The following is a 22,293-nucleotide window of genomic DNA, read 5'->3' on the forward strand; positions in this document are numbered from 1 at the left end:
CAGACCCGCACAGAGCGGGAGCTCTTTGCACTGGGTACACCCTTTTTTTTATGATTCTTTTGCATATTCTTTTCATGTGTTCAGGGAAAGACTGTTGAAGTTGGTAGAGCCCACTTCGAGACAGAACACACAAGATTCACTATCTTGGATGCACCGGTATTTGCTCTCACTATGTTACATATGTTACTAATGCAAGTCTGGGCTCCATGTACTTTAATTGTAGTTTGTATTTATTATATTTCTTTGCATGCGCTCTATTCGCATCTGTTTGGCCACAAGTTACTTCCTGCCTTCCAGGTGACTGGATCTATTATGCGAACTGTTATAATTCTAATGTTGCTACTGAATCCATTTGGGCTGATTGTGGTTAATGACCGGAGCAACTGGAAAAAATATATAGTTGGCTTTTAATGTCATATTTTGTTGTCTCTCTTCTATAATTTTGCCTTCAGGACTGTAGACATAAAGGCATCTGTTATTTAAAGTAGGATTGACTTCTCTGTCACGTGTTAGCACAGGAAACCTGGGTCACCATTGCAGGGAGACCATGTTGTGGACTACCATGTTATGACGTAATATACTAAATTACTAATGTATACTTCTGAGAAAACAAAATAATTTTAAAAAATTAACCACAGGAACTCAGGGGAGAAGATGTCTCCTTGGTCTGTCTTAAGAGAGGGGAGTTCCAAATCTTATAGGGCATGACCTACTAGTACAAGCATGGGTGTGCGTGTGCTTGCCTCTCTGACAAGAGGCTCTGCTAACCTATAACATATATAGAAGACAAATAATTTCACATATAAACATGAGGCCTAGTAATTTTGGTGTACTTTCAAAGTGTGTTATGTCATCTCATAACTCTTTTCCAGATTAATGCCATTGATTAGTACAGGTTTTGTCAGCAGTCTGAGTAATTAAATTTAATAATTCAATAATTTGGTAGCACTGCTAATTCATATTTCTATCTCACTTGTTGGGTAGACATGCAAGCGCTCAACATGTTTATTGTACTTGCCACCTTTTACTGTGTTCAGGAAATATATCTTGCACACCTATGCTGTTCCGTATACACTGTTGAATCCTTGATAGATGGCCACTACCCTTGAGCCTTGACACTTTTCCATCACTGTTTACAGGAACTGTTGATTGATTGAACTTAATGCTTGTTTCCTATATGGTGCTTGTTTAATCAAATGATTTGGTTTTGCAGGGTCACAAAAGTTATGTTCCAAATATGATAAGTGGTGCATCTCAAGCTGACATTGGTGTTCTGGTAGGACTCAAGTCATTGTTTGTTGAACTTTCTAACTTAGCCATTAGTTTTGTTTATATATAATTTCCTTTTTAGGTCATATCTGCTCGAAAAGGTGAATTCGAAACAGGTTATGAAAGGGGAGGACAGACCCGTGAACATGTACTACTTGCGAAAACTTTGGGTGTTGCTAAGCTGGTAGTTGTAATAAATAAGATGGACGAACCTACTGTTAAATGGTCTAAGGAAAGGTATACCTGATAAAACATCTACTTATCTTTTTTATGGTGTAACTTGTACAACTGGAGGAAAATAATCAAATTTGTTATCCTTTTTCAGGTATGATGAGATTGAAGCAAAAATGGTTCCATTCCTTAAATCTTCAGGGTACAATGTAAGAAAGGTAGGTTTTATTCCACTTCTTTTTTGCCTAAAAGTATGAATTATTGTGAGCACTTCTTTTCAATCTTGAGATTCATCATTGCTATTTATTTCTACTGACTGAAGTTCTAGTTTTCATGCTTTCAAATTGTGCCTCAGTATTGAAATTTCCTCAACTGATGTCTCTTGCCTCATGTTTCAATAACTAAAGCTAATTCCACCGTTGGCTTTGCTAAACTCAATCAGAGGCCATATCAGCTTCATTATTTATTAATTGCTTTGTTACATTATATCATCATCAATATCTGACCCTTTTGTCTGACTGTCATTGTCTTTGTTGTCAGATGTGCAATTCTTGCCAATATCTGGTCTTGTGGGAACCAATATGAAGACCAGGATGGATAAAAGCATTTGTAGTTGGTGGGATGGCCCTTGTCTTTTGAAGTTCTGGACCGTATTGAAGTTCCTTTACGCGACCCCAAAGGTCCAGTAAGGTTAGATAGTTTTTCTTATCTTGTACTTCATATACTGCACTCAGAAAGTATATAATTCTTTGGACATACAATGACTAATATGTAACTTGGTAATCATTTGAAAGTATTTGCTGTGAAAACCACTTTTCATGGCAAATCTATTGATATTATTTTCACAGTAGTCACCTAAAAACAGTTTTGTATTAGTCATGTGATCATTTTTTTGTGGCTTTATGTAAATGTTAGAATTTGGATGGCCCTTTTCATGATTCTTTGCGTATTTTTGGTTGTGTAATCTCATGTTGAAAACTACTTATTTTGATCGTGTGCTAAATGTATCATCTTTATATTTATTTATAACAAAGCAGGATGCCGATTATTGATAAATATAAGGATATGGGCACTGTTGTAATGGGCAAAATAGAGGTCTTGGCACTATCAGAGAGGGTGACAGTTTGTTGGTTATGCCAAATAAGGTATTCTTTCCCATTCCTTCTACTGTAATATACTTGACACTTATCTCCTTGAGCCAATTCAGTTTTACAATACTCTTGCTGTAACAGTCCCATGTGAAAGTCATTGGTTTGAACTTGGATGAGAGCAAAGTACGTCGTGCTGGACCTGCTGAGAATGTTCGTGTCAAATTGTCCGGAGTTGAAGAGGAGGATGTAATGGCTGGTTTTGTACTTTCAAGTGTTGGTAAGTTTATATTCAGGATAAAGTAGTATGATAACATCCTGTGACTAGACATGTATATGCATTAATAGGGTGTTTGGTTTGAGAAATCAATTCATCCTAGATGATGCATCATGAGTTCATTCCTCAAATTTGGTGGAATGACTTCATTCCTCATACTAGTACTAATTATTAGCTTGTTAGGAATGAGGTGATGATGGATGAACCCATCCCATTCCATGAATCAAACAAAACCGAGGAGTGAATAGATGATGGACTAACTTATTCCTCAAACCAAGCACAAGTCACTGCAAGCTTAGTTCCCCCATGCCAATCTGAACTGAAGGGTGAGAATGAGTTGTACTGTGATAATGAACTGGTCCACTGGGCAGCACAGGATGAGTTCTGTGTTCTTCTAAACTATTTCCTCCAGTCCAAAATATAGGTTGTTTTGGTTTTCTAGATACATAGTTTTTACTATGTGTCGGTGTTTCGAGTTACCACCGACGAGTAAATTTGTATTATTGCGCGTCTGGCTCGGATGGTGTACTTAGACGACACGAGGTTTATACTGGTTAGGGCAGAAAGTCACTACGTCCAGTTCGTCGCTGCTGCTCATGTTACTAGCACCGAAAGTTTGTAGTAGGGGTTATAAACAGGCGAGAGAGAAAGGATCCTAAGTCTCTGGTGAAAGGAGTGAGTGGGTGCTGAGAGCTTGATCGCTGCTCACCTGTGCGTTCGTGTCGTGCTCTTGTGCGGATCTGTATCGGATCTTGATGGGTCGATCGGGTCGGGATCCCTTTCATGGGGCACCCTGTTTTCCCTTTTATAGGCCAAGGAAAAGCGCGGGTTATAGCGGAGGAAAAGGAGAAGAACGAGAGAAAGGTCTCCAGGATCGCCAGGTCCTTCTCCTTTATGTGGGTCCCGCCAACCCTATAGATGTCAATAGGGACGGCTCCACGTCGTGGTCCTGTCCGTTACTGGCGCCATGCGCAGGCGTCATCCGTCGGTCATGGCGCTCCACTCCGTCCTGGTGGATGTCGTGGTGAACTAACGCGCCTGTCAGTGTTCGTACGAGGGTTAGACAGAACAGCACCGGTACGCTCGACGCTGTTATTGATGTGAATCCTCAGGTATGGCCCGTCATGGCCGCGGGTTACATCGGGGCGTGCCGGTCTCTTCCTTGTTGTAAGTTTTGACCCAGGCCTATACGCTTCGAACTAGAGTGGTTGGCGGCAGTATAGGTCCCCGTCGGGCGAGACGGAGCCCGCACCCAAGGGTTCTGGCGAGGCGGAGCTTGGGGCCTCGGGGTCGGGTGAGGCGGAGCCTGTCCCCAGAGGTCAGGCGAGGCGGAGCCCGCCCCCGTAGGTCGGGCGAGGTGGAGATCGCAACCTCGGGGTCGTGCGAGGCGGAGATCGCATCCTTGGGATCGGGCGAGGTGGAGATCGTGGCCTCGGGGTCGGGCGAGGCGGAGCCCGCCCCCGGAGGTCTGGCGAGGCAGAGCCCGCCCACCTGGGGGTCAGTTGGAGCTATAGGCGTGCTCTTGACTGCTCGGTTGAATCAATGTTGATGACCATTAGCTCCTCCTTTTCGGGTACCTTAGTATTGGTCCCCGACAGTAGCCCCCGAGCTTACGGAGGAGTAGAATACTCCGTCGGAGGCTTTTTCGAACGGGAGGACTTTGAGGTCCTTGGATTTTTCTTGTCGCCCATGGCGTGTCCTAGGGACGGCGATTTTCTTACGTCGTGATCGGGCCTCTCGGGGGTATAGCCGTGAGATTTGGTGGGTCAGAAAAGGTCTTTCCTGATTTTGAGCCAACGGGGGTCTGTCGTTCTGCGACCGTGCGTTCGGTCTCCTTGCAAGTCCAACTTTCGTCGAGCCCCCGCACCATCCACATCCTGAAGGAGAACGACCTAAAAGGGTCGGGCGTCATCGGGGCCTACCACGCGAGGAGGGTGGCACCATTGATGACGCGCATGCTCCCGCTATACGTGATGGCGCGCCTGAGGCATCGTTCGACGGAATGACGCTCGCTGAGGGAACGCTCCCCAACTCTGAGATCGCGCAATGCATCAAGGAGGCGATGGAGCCTTTGTGGGATGACACGGGTGCCGCCCTCGACTTCGTCTACCCGATGCAGGGGCATCCTCCGATGCGGCCGGAGCTAGGCTACGTCGTCTTTGTAAGTTTCCCTTTCTCCTGTCTTCAATTGATTTTTCAACCCCGTGGGACTAAATTTGAGAGGGGCGGGACCAGCCGAGGGACCAGCCGAGGGCTCTGTTGCCGAGGGATTCAGCCGTGAGGGCGGCGAATCGCGCCACGGGCGTGCGGCTGAGGAAGGCAAAGGAGGACTAGAAGATGAAGAAGCAGCAGAAGCTACGGGTGCGTGAACGAGGGGAGGACACTGACAACGATGAGGACGATGATGATGGTGACGACGACGAGGTGATGAAGAAAAAACGGTAGCCGACAATATTGAGTGGGACAAACTGGAGAACGAGGATGCGCTGATAGGCATCGGTTCGTCCTTGCAGGCGTCGGGAGCCATCCCATCCCATGGAGGGGAGGGTACGTCTGGGGGGCCAGCGGAGGCGGGACGTACCGTCGGCCTGCCCCAGGAGTCAACAGAGGCGGGCGGCTCTGCCGTCACGCCGAGGTGCCAGCTGAGGCGGGTGGCCTTGCCGTCGCGCCCCAAGAGCCAAGGGGAGCGGGGCGTGCCGCCAACGTGCCCCAGGAGCTGCCCGGGGCGAGCCACTCTACCCAGGAGCAGGGGGCGGGATAGAAGCGGCCTCGCTCTGACGAGGCGGAGCAAGGGTTGGGTGGTTCGTCCCCCAAACGCATATGCCGCCCGACTGCGCCGAGGTGAGTTATCAATTCCTCTGTTTTCCAGTTTTAGTCGGATTTCATCGTGACTTGTGTTTTTCGTCCTTTGCAGCGTTGGCAGGCCGCGGAATCCCTTGGCGCTGGCGCCGAAGAAGAGCATCGCCCTCCAATCGGGGTGGCGGCCATCGGCTGGTGTCGCGTTTGTTTCGGGCGTGAGCGGCGCCAGTGGGACCACGTCCTCGGCCGTCGGGCGCCGCCCATGGTGGCGCCTGTGCCCTCGACGGGACGGGCGGACGCAGACGTTTAAGGGTCGGCTTCGAACGTCACGGAGCAACCGGTGACGGTCGCGATGCTGCTGCCGACGGCGGGGTGGATGGGGCTGCCGACCGCGCTTGTGGCGCTGGTCGTTGTGGGCCTGACGCAACCGGTCGTGACCCTACCGACGCAGGTGGAGGTGGTGGCGGCCGTGACAGATGAGTCACAGCCAGACGCGACCACAACGTTGCTCGAGGCATCGGCGCGACCCGTGCCATTGGCGGCCCAAGTGACGACGCCTAGCGTGGTGTTGGGAGAGAGGTTCGCATCCGCACCGCTGACCCCTTCCATCGTAGGAGGGGGCGTCCCGACGGGGACGTCACGGCGAGAGGGGTCGGCGGCGCTTGGGGCCGACGGGGAGCCGTCCCTAACCCTGATGTCGGTGGGCAGCGGCTCGCCAGCGCGGGGCTAGCCCCTGCTCCAGTGGACGGATCCGCAGGATCTGGCGTCGACGCTCATTATCCTTGATGACGCCACTGACGTAGGGATCGCGTCCGTGCTCGAGGCCCTGGACCATGCCACGGGCGCATTGCACGATGTTGTCGTTCCCTCCGGCCGGGTATTGCTTGATCATGCTTCTTGCCATTTTCTTGCTCTATATACTTTTTGTATCCTGACCATCGTCTTTCTGCTGTCCCTTATAGCTCGCAGCCGGGGGAAATCTCGGTTCATTCGTCAACAGAGGAAATCTCGGTTCATTCGTCGAGGAGGTGCAACTACGCGGGGAGGGTGACAGCTCAGCTTGTTGCCGCCCAATAGAGGGTGGTCGAGCTGACTTCCCTCGCTGAGGAGGCAGCCAATCTTCGGTCGCGGGTGTCCGAGGCCCGTCGAGACGCTGACGAGGCCGAGAAGGTGTTCGAGGCCCTGTCGGCGAGGTCGCGGAAGGATAACGAAGAGGGTGCCAGGGTCAGGAAGGAGTGGGATGAGTTGCTCTAGAAGGACGCCGAAACCCACCAGCGGATCCTTGACCTACTGGGCGAGGTTGAGAAAGAAAGGGATCTGAAGCTGGGAGCCAAGAACCTATCGGCCCTAGAGGAAAGGGCGAGCCTAGATGCCACGGCGGTCGCTCAGCTGAGCAAGGAGTGGGACGAGCTGATCCAAACCACGGAGAGGCTCCGCTCGAAATACAACACGGCTCGCGAGGAGTTCAACCAGGCTTTCCGAGAGCGTGACCAGGCCTGCCAAGAGCACGACAACGAGTAGCAGAAGGTCGGCTCCCTCCAGGCCGAGCTCGAAAGGGAGACGACCCGGAAGCTGGAGGCGAAGAGCGTTGCTGCCGGGCTAGCCATGGATCTCGCTAAGGAAAGGAGAAATCTTCAGGCGGAGAGTGAGGAGCTCGATATCTTGAGCGTCGCCCTTGGAGTGGTCTACGACGACCTTGATGTGGTGCGGTCGAGGGGGACCAGCTAGCTCGCGGCTCGTGCCGTCGAGATCACGACTTGGTGCGCCAGCTCGAGAGGAATGCCCTTCGTGCAGTCATGATAGAAGGCATAGTTCTCCCCCGGAGGGGCTAGTTAGATAGGTCGGGCGGTCGTTCTTGTGATAAGCTGACAAGTTCTGACCCTTGTGCTTTGTTTAAACAAACTTGTTATTTCGTTTGAACAAATTTGTTCTTTCTTTTTGTGTGTAAAAAGGGGTTAATGCGTTTCGACCCTTCCTGTTGTTAAGACCATAGAGCTTGAGGTGTGCGTGAGAAACTCTGATTGCGATGGTAAGCAAGAGTGCCGTAGCCGCTAGGGTGTAGGTTTCTTGTAGTCCGATCAGCCTTACTCAATCGTTCGCTTCCGCAAACCATGCCTCTATGTTTTTAACGTGAGGAAAGGGTCGGGCACAGCGACTGTTTCAGCAAGTGTATGTATATACCCTTATCAGCCGCCGTGTGAGGCTTGACCCCTTGCCGTTGTCGGGGTCGGGTTTCACTAAAGACCGAGAGACGATAGCGAAACTAGTAGCAGAAAGCGTCTCTTGTTTTAGAAACGTTATCCTTAGTTTTTTGCACGTATCTACTCCCTAAGATCTGAGCCATCGTTCTACGACCGCGCATTCGGTCTCCTTGCGAGTCCAACTTTCCTTGAGCCCCCGCGCGCAGCGAGGGTCCGGTCGAGGGTCGGCTTGTCTTTGCGATCGTTACCCTATCTGCAGTTTTCGCAACCAGAGGGGTTGAGCTAACGTCACTTGCCTCGATGGCTCGAGTGACGCGCTCGGTGAGCTCGCTAATGGGCATGTCTGAGTGAAATCCAGGTCCGTCATTCGTGACGGGATCGGCATAGCCCTCATGTGGCATTCCACTGCTCCTTAACCCATCTCCCAGCAGATGCCCGAGTTGTTTTGGCGACCGACTCAGGTTGTCTGTTGGCCTCCTCTCAATGGCGATTCTGTGGGCATGGCTCGAGGTTAGGATCGAAAGAGAAGGTTGAGATGACCCTGTCCACTTCTGAGCGGGTCGTGCAAAGGCCATTGGGGCTCATCTGCGTTTTCTCCCCCGACTCTGTTTGACGTGAGGCGGCCTCAAGCCCTTCGCGAGCCGGCCTTCAAACCTCGGTTGGTCGGATTCCCGAGTTGGGGTCAGGAGGCTCGAGCCCCCAAGCCCTGTTGGGCTCGGTAGGGGTTGGCCGAGTTTTATGCATCACCACGTCTGCGGTTTCTGGAACCGGAGGGGCTGAGCTAACGACACTTGACTCGATGGCTCGAGTGTCGCGCTCGGCGAGCTCGCTAACAGGCATGCCGAGTAGAATCTGGATTCGTCGTTCGTGATGGGGTCAGCATAGCCCTCATGTGGCATTCCACTTCTCCATAACCCGCCTCCCGGTAGATGCTTGAGTCGTTCCGGAGACCGACTCAGGTGGCCCATTGGCCTTCCCTCGATGGAGATTTTATGGGCATGGCTTGAGGTTAGGATCGAACGAGAAGGTCAAGATGACCCTGTCCATTTCTGAGCGGGTTGAGCAAAGGCCGCTGGGGCTCATCTGTGTTTTCTCCTCTGGCTCTATTTGACGCGAACCGACCTCGAGCCCTTCGTGGGTCGGCCTTCAAAACTCGGTCGGTCATCGCTCATCGGATAAGATGACTACCGCTTCGTGATGCGACACGAAGCGTTGTGATGCAATAATTGCATATGTGCGATGCTTGGACGTATGGGATGGATGAATGTATGGATGAATGTATAAAAGCATGCATGGGAATGGATGAATGAATGATCATGCACTGGAAAAGCGGAATGGGGTTGATAAAGTTACCTCGATGGCTCGAGTGATGGGTTTGGGGAGCTCTTAGCAGATATGTCCGAGTGGAATCCGGGTCTGTCGTTCGTGACGGAGTCGGCATAACCCGCATTGGGCCTCCCACTGCTCCTTACCCATCTCTCGGCAGCGGCCCGAGCCGTCCGATCGACTTGGGTGACCTACTAGCCTCTCCTTGATGGAGATTCCGTAGGTTGGCCCCTCCAAACCCATCCTGGGAAGGCGGAGGCTAAAGCTCAGAGTGCGGGCAACTAACTCTGTTCATGCTGGTGAGTAAAAATGCCGTAGCCGCTAAGGCGTAGGTTTCTTGCAGTCCGACCAGTTTTACTCAGTGTTTGTCTCCGCAAACCTTGCCTCTAGTTTTTTAACGTGAAAAAGGTTGGGCACGGAGAATGTCTACCGAATAGACATACTCTTACCAGGCCCCGAGTGAGGACAGACCCCTGGCCGTTGCTGGGTTCGGGCGTCACTTAGAGATTGTGGTGTCGATAGCGAAACCAATAGGAGAAGACGTGCATAAATTAAGGGTGACATGTCTCTCGGTAGCGGCCCGAGCCATCCGATTGACTTGGGTGACCCGCTAGCACAGGACTTACCTTGATGGCTCTAGTGACGTGTTCAGTGAGCTCTTACCGGATATGTTCAAGTGGAATGCAGGTCCGTTGTTCATGACGGGGTCGGCATAACCCGCATGGGGCATCCTACTGCTCCTTGCCTGCCTCTCGACAGCGGCCCAAGCCATTTGACTGACTTGGGTGACCCGCTGGCGCAGGATTTTTCTGCGGAGATAGAGGATGAGATCATCCTCCCCAAAAATTTAGGCAGATAAGACGGGTGGCGAACTCGTAACAAGTGAACAAGCTCTTAAATTTTGTTATGGCTAAACAGATTTTTAGCCCTTCTCCCTCTTTTGTATAAAAAGGTTAATGCGTTTTGACCCTTTCTGTTGTTAAGGCTGTAAAGCCTGGGGTGCGGGTGAACAAACTCTAATCATGTTGGTGAGTTAAAACGCCATAGCCGCTGGGTCGTAGGTTTCTTGCAGATCGACCAGTTTTACTCAGCGTTCGTTTTCGCAACCCTTGCTTCTAGGTCTTAACGTGAGAGGGTCGGGCATAGAGAATGTTTGCCAGGTGGATATATTCTTAGACGCGTACTGACCCTTTCCGTAGTTAAGGCTAGAAAAGCTCTGGGTGTGGAAAAATCTCTGATCACGCTGGTGAGCAAAAAAATGTTGTAGCCGCTGGGGCATAGGTTTCTTGCAGTCCGACCAGTTTTACTCAGTGTCTGTTTTCGTAACCCTTGCTTCTAGGTCTTAACGTGAGAGAGGGTCGGGCGTAGAGAATGTCTACCGGGTGGATATACTCTTAGACGGGTACCGACTCTTTCCGTTGTTAAGGCTAGAAAGCTCGGGGTGCGAAAAAAACTCTAATCACGCTGGCGAGCAAAAAAAACACCAGAGCCGCTGGGGCATAGGTTCCTTGATTCCGACCAGTTTTACTTACCGTCTGTTTCTGCAACCCTTGCTTCTAGGTCTTAACGTGAGAAAGGGTCGGGCGTAGAGAATGTCTACCGTATAAATACACTCATATTAGCCCCTGAGTGAGGCCCAACCCCCTGTCGTTGCTGGGGTCGGGTGTCACTATAGATCAGAGAGTTGGTAGTGAAACTAATAATAGAAAGTGTGCGTATATTAAGGGTAAGAATGACGTAGCTGTTCGATGTTCCAGGCATTGACAAAGACTTCGCCGTCGATGGTCTTGAGCTTGTAGGTGCCTGGTCGGAGCACCTTTGCGACGACGTATGGTCCTTCCCATGGCGGAGAGAGCTTGTGGCGGTTCTTGTTGCTCTGGACGAGGCGGAGCACTAGGCCCCTGATGTTAAACGCCTAACCCCGCATTCGACAGTTGTGGTACCGGCGTAACGCTCGCTGGTACTTGGCCAAGCGGAGGAGGGCAACGTCCCGCGCTTCATCTAGCTGGTCCATGGCATCCTCGAGGGATGCCTTGGATCCCTGTTCATCGTATGTCCTAACCCTCGACACTCCATAATCGAGGTTGGTCGAGAGAATAGCCTCGGAACCGTAGACCATGAAGAATGGTGTATAACCGGTGGTCCGGCTCGGGGTCGTACTCAGGCCCCAGAGCACCGCGGGAAGCTCCGCGACTCATCATCCGCCAAACTTGTTCAACCGGTGGAAGATCCTAGGCTTGAGGCATTGTAGAACTATGCTATTTGCGCGCTTGACCTGCCCGTTCGTGCGGGGTTGCGCCACGGCGGTCCAATCGATGCGGATGTGGTATTCATCGCAGAATCGGAGGAACTTCTTTCCGGTGAACTACGTGCCGTTGTCCGTGATGGAGTTCGAGGAAAAACAACACGGCTTGCTTGGACTTGATCACGGCGATTGGTCGAGCCTCTATCCACTTTGTAAACTTGTCTACGGTGACGAGCAAGTGCGTATAGTCCCTGGGTGCCCTCTTGAGAGGTCCGACCAAATCGAGCCCCTAAACCGCGAACAGCCACGTGATGGGGATCGTTTAGAGTGCTTGGGCCGGTAGGTGGGTCTACCGAGCGTAGTATTGACACCCTTCGCAGGTGCGCACGATATGTTCAGCGTCAGCTACCGTGGTTGGACAGTAGAAGCCTCGCTAGAATGTGTTTCCGACCAGGGTTTTAGGCGCAGCATGGTGACCATAGACTCCACCGTAGATGTCGCTCAACAACCTCTTCCCTTGTTCGATGGGGATGCAGCGCTGCAGGATCCCGGTGTGGCTTGCCTGTAGAGCTCGCCCTTAATAAGGACAAAGGACTTGACGCGATGCACTAGCCGCCAAGCCTCTATTTTGTCCATCGGCAGCGCCTTACGGAGGAGGTAGTCGAGGTAAGGCGTCCTCCAGTCGTCCAGAGGGTCGGACTCTGTCGCTGGATCTTTGTCAAGCTCCATGACTTCAGTGTCGGATGGAGCTGATGGCTGGTTAGCCCCCAAGCCCAGGGCAGGCGGCCCGCCAACGGCTTGTTCTGGCTCCTCGTAGCGGATCGAGGGCTTGTATTGATTGCTGGCGAAGACGCCCATCGGCATCGGCTCTCGGTCAGACGCCGTTTTCACCAGCGCATCAACCACCTCGTTGAGACACCTCAGGATATGATTGAGCTCGAGACCGTCGAACTCATCCTCCAGCTGGTAGACCTCTTGGCAATATGCAGCCATCTTGGCGTTGTGGCAGCTTGATTCCTTCATGACTTGGTCGATGACCAGCTGGGAGTCACCCTGGATGTCGAGCCGTCGAATACCCAGCTCGACGGCGATGCGTAGGCCATTGATGAGTGCCTCATACTCGGCCAAATTGTTGGAGGAGAGGAAATGGATGCGAACCATGTACCTCATGCGTACCCCGAGGGGCGAAACGAAGAGTAGCCCCGCGCCGACGCCTTCATTAGCGATCCATCGAATTACATCGTCCAGTACTCTTGGTCGACGGCTGCTGGCGGCATTTGGACCTCGGTCCACTCTGCAACGAAATCAGCCAGCACTTGGGACTGATGGCTGTCTGAGGGGCATACGAAATGCTTTGACCCATCAGCTCGAGTGCTCACTTCGCGATTCTTCCTGTGCCATCCCGGTTTTGGACGACCTCGCCAAGAGGGAAAGACGTCATGGTCGTCACCGGATGTGACTTGAAGTAGTGACATAACTTTCTCTTGGCGATGAGGATGGCGTATAGGAGTTTTTGGATTTGGGGGTAGCGATTCTTAGAATCGGACAAGACCTCGCTAATGAATAACTTTTTCTTGGCGATAAGGATGGCGTATAGGAGTTTTTGGATTTGGGGGTAGCGAGTCTTAGAATCGGACAAGACCTCGCTAATGAAGTACACGGAAAACTGCACTTTGAGGGCATGTCCCTCTTCTTCTCGCTCCACCATCAGGACGGCGCTGACCACTTGCGTGGTGGCGCTGTAATGTAGAGCAGAATCGGTTCCACATAGGCCGGAGGGACCAGGATCGGCGCCTTCGTTAGAAGCTACTTGACCGTGTTAAGTGCCTCCTGGGCCTTGGGCGTCCATTCAAAATAGTCGTCCTTCTTCAGGAGCCGATAGAGGGGGAGACCTCATTCGCCGAGGCGCGAGATAAAACGGCTGAGCGCGGCGAGGCACCCTGTAACTCGTTGTACCCCTTTACGTTCTGAATCAGGACCATCCCTCGTGATGGCCGAGATCTTTTTCGGGTTGGCTTCGATGCCACGCTCAGAGACGATAAAACTTAGCATCATACCCCTTGTGACCCCCAAAAACACACTTCTCGGGGTTGAGCTTAATGTTGTTTGCTTGGAGTTTCGCAAAGGTTTGCTCTAGGTCGGCTATGACCTGGTTAGCCCGTTAGGACTTGACAACGATGTCATCCACGTAGGCTTCAACGGTTTGCTCGATGAAGTCCCCGAAATATTTAAGCATACAATGCTGGTACGTAGCCCCCGTGTTTTTTCAGACCGAACGGCATCGTGACGTAGCACAACGACCCAAATGGGGTGATGAAAGATGCCGTGAGCTGGTCGAACTCTTTCATCGCGATTTAATGGTACCCGGAATATGCATCAAGGAAGCAAAGGGTTTTGCACCCTGAGGTTGAGTCGACTACTTGGTCTATGTGTGGCAAAGGAAACGGATCCATCGGACACGCTCTATTGAGACCCGTGTAGTCGACACACATTCTTCATTTCCTACTTTTCTTCGTACCAGAACAGGATTGGCTAACCACTCGGGGTGGTATACTTCCTTAATGAACCCGGTCGCCAAAAGCTTCGCAATCTCCTCGTCAATGGCCCTACGCTTCTCGTCGAAGCGACGCAGGTGCTGCTTCACTGGCGTGGAGCCTGGCCTGATCTTCAAGGCATGCGCGGCGATTTCTCTCAGAATGCCTGGCATGTCTTAGGGTTTTCACGCAAAGATGTCTCTGTTGGCGCGGAGGAAGTCGACGAGCGTGCTTTCCTATTAGGAGGAAAGTGTGGTGCCAATGCGCACCACTTTGCCCTTGGAGCCGCTAGGGTCTATGAGGACCTCCTTGGTGCCCTCTACAAGCTCAAAAGACTTGGCCGACCATTTGGGGTTGGGTGCTTCTTCAGCGACCTCCTTCCTGATGGCCGCAAGCTCCTTGGAGGCGATGATTGCCGCTGCGTATTTGCAGCACTCGACCTCGCACTCGTAGGCGCGCTGGAAGGAGGTGCCGATGGTGATGACCCCGCACGGTCCCGACATCTTCAGCTTCAAATAGGTATAATAGTTTGGGACGGCCATGAACTTCGCGTAGCATGGACGTCCCAGGATGGCGTGGTAGGTTCCGTGGAACCCGATCACCTCAAAGGTAAGGGTCTCTGTTCTGTAATTGGTCGGATCCCCAAAGGTGACAGGCAGGTCGATCTGCCCAACTGGCATGGCTGGCTTTCTAGGCGTGGTAGGGCCCCTGCATCCCTCTCGACCTCGTCATAAAGGTCGTTCGTTGGGGTAGCCTCTCCCTCGTGGATGCTTTCGACGTGTCCCTCGGGGGTACCTGCCATGAAACATTCACGAGAAGGGTGATGGCTCCCCCCACTGGAGTCAGAGTCGGATAGCGACCCCAATTCTCCCGCGAGGAGGTCATGGAAAGATTCCACGACATATTCGGTCATCCCCATGAGCTCATCGTTCACGGAGGATGGAGGCGTGTGTTGCGCCACAGGGTGGCCAACGGTCTCTGTGGTGTTGCGGAGACCGGACGGGAGCGCTGTCGAGGCGCTCTGGATGAGGTATTCCAGGGAGAGCGGCTCTCCTCCGGCAAGCTACGTCATGACGTTGGCGAATGAGAAGGTGAGGTGACGCAAGTCCTGCACCAACCCTCCCTCCATCATGACGATGAAGTCCAGGTTCCCGAAGCGCACGTGCGTGTCCAGGACCCAGCTGACGTCGTGAATAGCCATCCGAGGCCTGGTGTAGATGTTGAGACACGCAAAAGGCCCCTACCTGGCGCGCCAACTGTCGGTGTTTCGAATTACCACCTACGAGTAAATTTGTATTATTGCGCATCTGGCTCGGATGGTGTGCTTTAGAGGATACGAGGTTTATACTACTTCGGGTAGAAAGTCCCTACGTCCAGTTCGTCGTTGCTGCTCGTGTTACTAGCACCAAAAGTTTGTAGTAGAGGTTATAAACGGACAAGAGAGGGAAAGGATCCCAAGTCTCTGTTGAAAGGAGTGAGTGGGTGCTGAGAGCTCGATTGCTGCTCACCTGTGCGTTTCATGTCATGCTCTTGTGCGGATCTGTATCGGATCTTGATGGGTCTATCGGTTTGGGATCCCTTTCATGTGGCGCTCTGCTTTGCCTTTTATAGGCTAAGGGAAAGCGTGGGTTATAGCGGAGAAAAAGGAGAAGAACGAGAGGGAGGAAGGCCTCCAGGATTGTCGGGTCCTTCTCCTTCATGTGTGTCCCGTCGACCCTGTAGATGTCAACAGGGACGGCTCCACGTCGCGGTCCTGTCCGTCCCTGACGCCATGTGCAGGCGTCATCCGTCGGTCTTGGCGCTCCACTCCGTCCTGGCGAACGTCGTGGTGAACTGACGCGCCTGTCAGTGTTCGTACGAGGGTTAGGCAGAACAACACCGATACACCCGACGCTGTTCTTGATGTGAATCCTTAGGTATTGCCCGTCGTGGCCGTGGGTTACATCGGAGCATGCTAGTCTCTTCCTTGGTGTAAGAGTTTTGATCCAGGCTCATACGCTTGGAACTGGAGTAGTTGGCGATGGTTTGGGTTCCCGTCGGGCGAGACGGAGCCCGCATCCAAGGGGTCTGACGAGGTGGAGTTTGGGGCCTCAGGGTCGGGTGAGGCGGAGCCTGCCCCCAGAGGTCGGGCGAGGCGGAGATCGCGGCCGCGGGGTCGGGCGAGGCGGAGCCCACGGCCTAGGGGTCGGTTGGAGCTGTAGGCGCGCTCTTGACTGTTCGGTTGAATCAATGTTGATAACCATTAGCTCCTCCTCTTCGGGTACCCTAGTATTGGTCCCCGACACTATGTATCTAGACATTGTGTATATGACGGCGTATAGAAAAAGCTATCTACCTAGAAAAGCCGAAACAACCTATGACTTGTGATGGAGGGAGTAATGTCTTGTGGGCTGTGCTGGGCAAGAATTTAGTGTTTGCTCGAGGGCCTTTTCTTTTCTGTTATGTGTGCAATTGTTCAGGAATGTTGTGATGCTTCATGCATTGTGTACACATGCGAAATTACAAATATGTATGATTTATTTTACTTTATATAATTTTAGACCTTGTTGACATGTTTTCATCTAAGGTTTCTATCCATGCAGCTAATCCTGTTGGTGCAGTTAGTGAATTCATCGCTCAGTTACAGATTCTCGAGTTGCTTGACAATGTGAGTAATCATGCTTCTTGAATAATATTACAAAAGAACTAGAGTCCACTTGTAATCTTGCAGCAATTTAAAAAATGTTTTGAAACAAAATATAATATATGAAATTTGACCTAGTTTGGGTCTGTAGCCCTTAAGGTACATTTTTGGAGTTAAATTTGAGCTGTTTTTCACCATACCTTGCTAAGGTTGATGATATTATATATCTTTTTTTTTCTTCTGGCAATGATGATTGATCAGAACACTATTTCCCATTATGGTTTGTGAATGTGCTAGGCTATTTTCACTGCTGGCTACAAAGCTGTGTTGCATATCCACTCTGTTGTTGAAGAGTGTGAAATTATCGAGCTCATAGAGGAAATTGACATGAAGAAAAAGAAAGAAGCAGATCCAAAGAAGAAAAAGCCAAAGAGGAAGCCTCTTTTTGTGAAGAATGGTGCAATTGTTGTTTGTTGCATTCAGGTATTCTCATAGATCATCTAAAAAGCTTTCCTGTTATGAGTTCTAACTGAATTTCAGGCTCTGCTGATTGTAATGTGTTTTCATATTTATTAGGTGAATAACTTGATATGCATAGAGAAGTTCTCTGATTTCCCTCAGCTTGGAAGGTTTACACTTAGAACTGAAGGTAAAGCTTCATGCTTGGAAGCATATTTTCACTCCATGTTCATGCAGAGAAGATCATCTATGATGTAACATATGAGATCCTATGTTTTCCCTTTTGTTTGTTACTCCTCCGTTCAAAGTTATTAGGAAGTTTTGGCTTTTTTAGATACAATTGATTTTACTATGTATCTAGATATAATGTACATGTAAGTGCATAGCAAAAGCTACATATCTAAAAAAGCCAAGACATTTTATAATTTGGAATGGAGGTAGTATTTTTTGTCGTCATCAGAAATTTCATTTCTTTTACTTCTTGATTTTATACTTTATGTACTTAACATAGGATATAAGGATTATGATGCCTTAACTATCTGTATTTAAATGTTTGCCGAGGTCACTTTTTCTTGTGTGAAGTAACTTATCGTCTCGTTCTTACCTTGTTATGGTTACAGGAAAGACAGTAGCTGTAGGCAAAGTTGTTGATGTTCCGCCTGCTGGCAGCCCAACATTCTGAGCTTAAGCCAATTTTGAACAGGATGGTAAGCAGAGAACAAATTACATTGAATTATCTTTTCTGATGAAGATGTTCACATATGAGAAATCACCTTTCTTGACAGGATAATCATGAAGCAGTGCGTTCTCTTGAGATACTTTTTTGGGAGAAGTGAGATTAGTTGTTGAGCATAGATTTTTTTTCCAGCCCGGCTTGAGAATGGTCTATGCCTTCATGGTTTAGGCTAGCAAGTCAGCGTTTAGATTGGTTGCATAATTTTACATCTCTGGTTACATGTGAGGTTGTAAAATCAGTATGGATGAGTGTACCGACCTTGATGTACCGTGCCAAATTGTAACACCCTAAATTTTACAACAATTTAAACTAGGGAAAAATTGATTTACTAAACATTTTTGTGAGCATTTAAGTTTACGAAGAATAATAAAGCATATCAAATTAAAATTTAATATAGGTTAACAACAGTGAATGCACATTCATGCTGCTGCATATAAATTTTTGGAATGGTTTGATTTGAACTCAAATTTGAACTTGATTTGGATTTTGTCTTCAAAATTTCTTTGGAATGAAATTAGAAAAAAAAGGCAAATTCTTTCTCCTTCCTCTTTCGGCCCGTAGGCCTGCTGCCGCCCTTGGCCTGCCAATCCCCTTGCCGGGCTGCGGTTGCCTCTGCTTGGGCTGAAGCCCAGCGCTTCCCTCAGCGCCAGCCAGATGTGATCTTTGCGTTTAGATCCGATTTAGATCCGATTTTTATGATCTTCGCGTCCGTGTGTTTATAGCGAGATGTAGATTCGTTTTTCAAACTTTTCATCTTGATTCTTTGCTGTTGGTGTATTGTTCTAATCTGTAGCCTTGCTTGCTTTGCATGATTGCTCCAGGATGTTTGTATCTTGCTGTGGTTAGTATAGACGGTGAGCAGTTCTCGGGAGGTCAAGGGTACAACTTTGACGAGCAGGACCAGCAGGAGTACGTTACTCAAGGCAAGTATAGCATGGGATCATTCTTGTTTCCTATTCACTTTAATTCATTAAATTCATGCTGCATGTGTCATCTTGATAGGGATTTTCTAGAATTGAACTACATTGTCACCTATGGGTTATGTATTTGGGTAGCTTTGCTAGTGCTTAATTAAACCATGATCTTGTAACTTGACTAATGGTATATGCAATGAACATTAAAATGTGACTTTTTAGCAACATGAAAACATGGGGCTGGAGTGTTTAGCTACTTTCTAAATACTTCAGATTCCTCTCCCTAAGGACTTATCTGTAAGTGATCATCCGGAACTTGCAGTACAGCTGTGAGGGCTACATGGCTCTGGCTTTAGCTCAGTATGAGGACCTTTTCTAGCTTGTTAGTGGTTACCTTTATGGCGCAAGAGGGGTGTGTTTTGGGTTGGATATTGTGCGGCCTCTGTCCGTCAGTGTATAGGCTACGTGTCATTGTGCCTGTTGGAAGGGGAGCTCTACATTCATAGGCCACAGAAACCTAGCGGCCCTAACTTGTTAGACGAACCTTTGAAAGGCTTCATAGTGACCCCTGCCTGCTCACTTTGGAAGTGTTTTGGGAGTTATAAACCCAGGCATATGGGTATCATGACTCACAGTGAAAGTGTACAACCTCTACAGAGTGTAAAACTGGTATATCAGCCGTGCTCACAGTCATGAGCGGCCTTGGAACCCTTATGGAATAGATGATCACTAAGTATTACCTGTTTATGCTATTCATTATTCATGTTTACATTTGATCATGTGTTTGGCAATGGGATTTGAAACAACTTGATGCTACTCATAAGCTAAAATTGTGACAACTAAAAGCTGAACGCTGTTAAACCTGTGTCTAGCCCTTTTGAGCCTCATGAACCCCGTGTTACATTTGTTGAGTACGACATGTACTTACGCTTGTTTATTTTTATTATTTGGATAAAAATCCCGGATGGGTAACAGATGACCTTGGGTATGATGATTTTCCTGAGGACTACTAGACTTGTGGTCAACCAGTCGACGTCCCTATGAATTGAAGATTCCACGAGAGATCTTTTTATTATTTCCGCTATACTTATGTAATAACTCTGTCTTATTCATGATGTAATAAACATTGGTGATGATACTATTTATAATTTGTCGGCTTATGTGTGTGACTGATCTCTGAGCGCATATAAGGTTTTGCACCCCATTTTATCCTTAAAATTAGGTGTGACAGATTGGTATTAGAGCCATGTTGACTGTAGGACGCAAGCCTAGTTAGCAATGGTCATTTTTAACTTCTTTTGCTTTACTCATTTCATGCTTTTTACCTCACCCTTGGTATTTGCTAAAGTTTTATGCTTCTTTTGTCTTATTCTATTATGAAATTTTTTGCTTCTAACCTAATCTTACTAAGTCTAATTCTGTAGATGCCTCATGCCCACAAGACTACCGCATCAGCACTGGGGGTACTACCCACCACAAGGTTTGTCCATGGAGCCTGAGGAGGAAGAACCTCAGGAACAGGAATTGGATTCGCCAACGCCTGAGTCCACACCTGAGCCAGCCTATGAGGACCCTCAAGAAGTCAAGATCATTGACTTGTCTGAAAATGAAGAGGAAGACATTGTTGAAGAGGATGAGCCGATCCCGCCATTGGGGTGGACAATAAAGGATTGGTATAAGCCGGGATGTGAATTCTCCATTTCACATCACCGACTCATGAGCCTGCTTCAGACCTACTACAGCGACTGGGATGCAGCTGTAGAATACGCCTACGAAGAGCATACACACCCTCTTGAAGACACCTACTAGAAGATTAGGGTGTGCATCACCATCAAGGATGAGCAGAAAGACGCGTATCAACTGGATTCAAACTATGCACACCATGGTCACCGTGCTACCATGGAGGACGGCATAGCAGATGCAGCCGCTGAAGCTTGCATAGGCCTCCGTGGTCGCCGATTCGAGGACATGAATGATGATCTATATCGATTCCTTCCTCATCAACACCCAGAATTGGGATGGGCGATGATGGACCCGCAGGGCATGGATCCAACCACTGAAGCGATGATACACTTTGGTTATGAGTCTGTGTCAAGGATTCGCCGATTAGAGAATCAATTGAAGGCGCAGCAGGAAGCAATCAAGAGGCACTAGCAGGTGATAAATGAACAAAGGGTGTGCCTCAATTTGCCAAAGATGTATGAGGACTTTCCCCATAAGTATCGCCCCTAGATGTTGGAGTCCCTCTTTATGTAATAACACGATAGTAGAATGAGTTGAGTTGAGTCTAGTCGAGTTTTTTTAGTGCGGTGTGAACATTGTGTGTTTAGTTGATTTGTTATTATGTTTATGCGTGAGTTGGATCTTTGTAATGTGTGCTGGAACTTTGTGGGCATGTCCGCAAGTTCCATAGTTAAGAATATTAAAGGTTGGGTCAATAAATGTATAGTTGGGTATGTCACATCTTGTTCTCTCGGAATCTGTTTTTCGGAGCAGTCTGCCTTTATCTTAACGCCAATTAAAATATACACGGCCAAAGATTATGAAATTTCTATGGGAACAACTAGACTTAAGTATCTTTCTAATGCCTCTGGAATCACCCCCATATCTAATCTGGTTTATGAGATATCTCTGTTTCAAGTTAAAGTTACGGCACAGTCTGGAATCTGGGAACAGTTTCGGTTGTATTCTGTTTTTGAGTAATCTAACGATAGAATCTGGGAAAGTGGTCTGAATAAAAGTATTAGAAAATTTTGTAAGCTTTCCAACCATATAAAGTACACCCTATTTGGATTTCTAGAACTCGAGATATGACTGTTTTACAGAACTGCTGATGTTGAGACTCGTCCAAAAATTTTTCAGAATGTATTCTAACCTAGAAATGTATAAATTTTGAATATTTGATAAGCAGATGTCTGGAAGAGGAAGAGGCCGAGGTCGTGGAGGTGTTACCCCACATCCACCACCACCACCACTGACTATTGAACAACTCTTGGCAATACAGACGCAGCTCATGCAAACGTTGGTGCAGAATCAGTAGAACCAATAGGGTGGTGGAGCACCACGTGATAAGCGTGGTGAATTCTTGAAGGGCCATCCCCCGGTGTTCTCTCGTGCCACTGATCCACTAGAAGTAGATGATTGGCTTCGTGCAGTAGAGAGGCAGCTCAACATAGCTCAATGTGATAATCAGCAGAAAGTGTTGTACGCTTCAGGACAACTTCAGGGAGAAGCTTAGGACTGGTGGGAGTCATTCGAGTATGGACGTCCCGCCAACGCTCCTCCGGTCACCTGGCAGGAGTTTAAGGAGAATTTCAGATCTTATCACGTACCAGAGGGACTGATAGAGCTCAAGCAAGAGGAATTCAGAGCTTTGAAGCAGGGATCCATGTCCGTCGCTGAGTACCGTGACAAGTTTGCTCAGTTGTCGCGCTATGCTCCAAATGAAGTGGCTCATGATGTTGACAAGCAACGCCGCTTTCTCAAAGGTCTGTATGATGGTCTGCAGCTCCAGCTTATGTCTAATACCTACCCTAATTTTCAGACACTAGTGAATCGCGCTATTGTTATTGACAACAAGCGCAAGGAGATGGAGGCCAAAAAGAGGAGGCTTCAGGGACTGGCCTCTAGGAGCAATACTCGTCCACGTAC

General features: G+C 49.1%; 1 pseudogene; it reads left to right on the plus strand.

Annotated features, from left to right (window-relative positions):
• The first annotated feature begins 75 nt into the window (after positions 1 to 75).
• On the plus strand, positions 76 to 18,063 carry LOC136491690 (uncharacterized; annotated as a pseudogene).
• Positions 18,064 to 22,293: the final 4,230 nt, after the last annotated feature.

Source organism: Miscanthus floridulus, chromosome 11, assembly GCF_019320115.1.
Source record: "Miscanthus floridulus cultivar M001 chromosome 11, ASM1932011v1, whole genome shotgun sequence".
Classification (NCBI taxonomy): Eukaryota; Viridiplantae; Streptophyta; class Magnoliopsida; order Poales; family Poaceae; genus Miscanthus; species Miscanthus floridulus.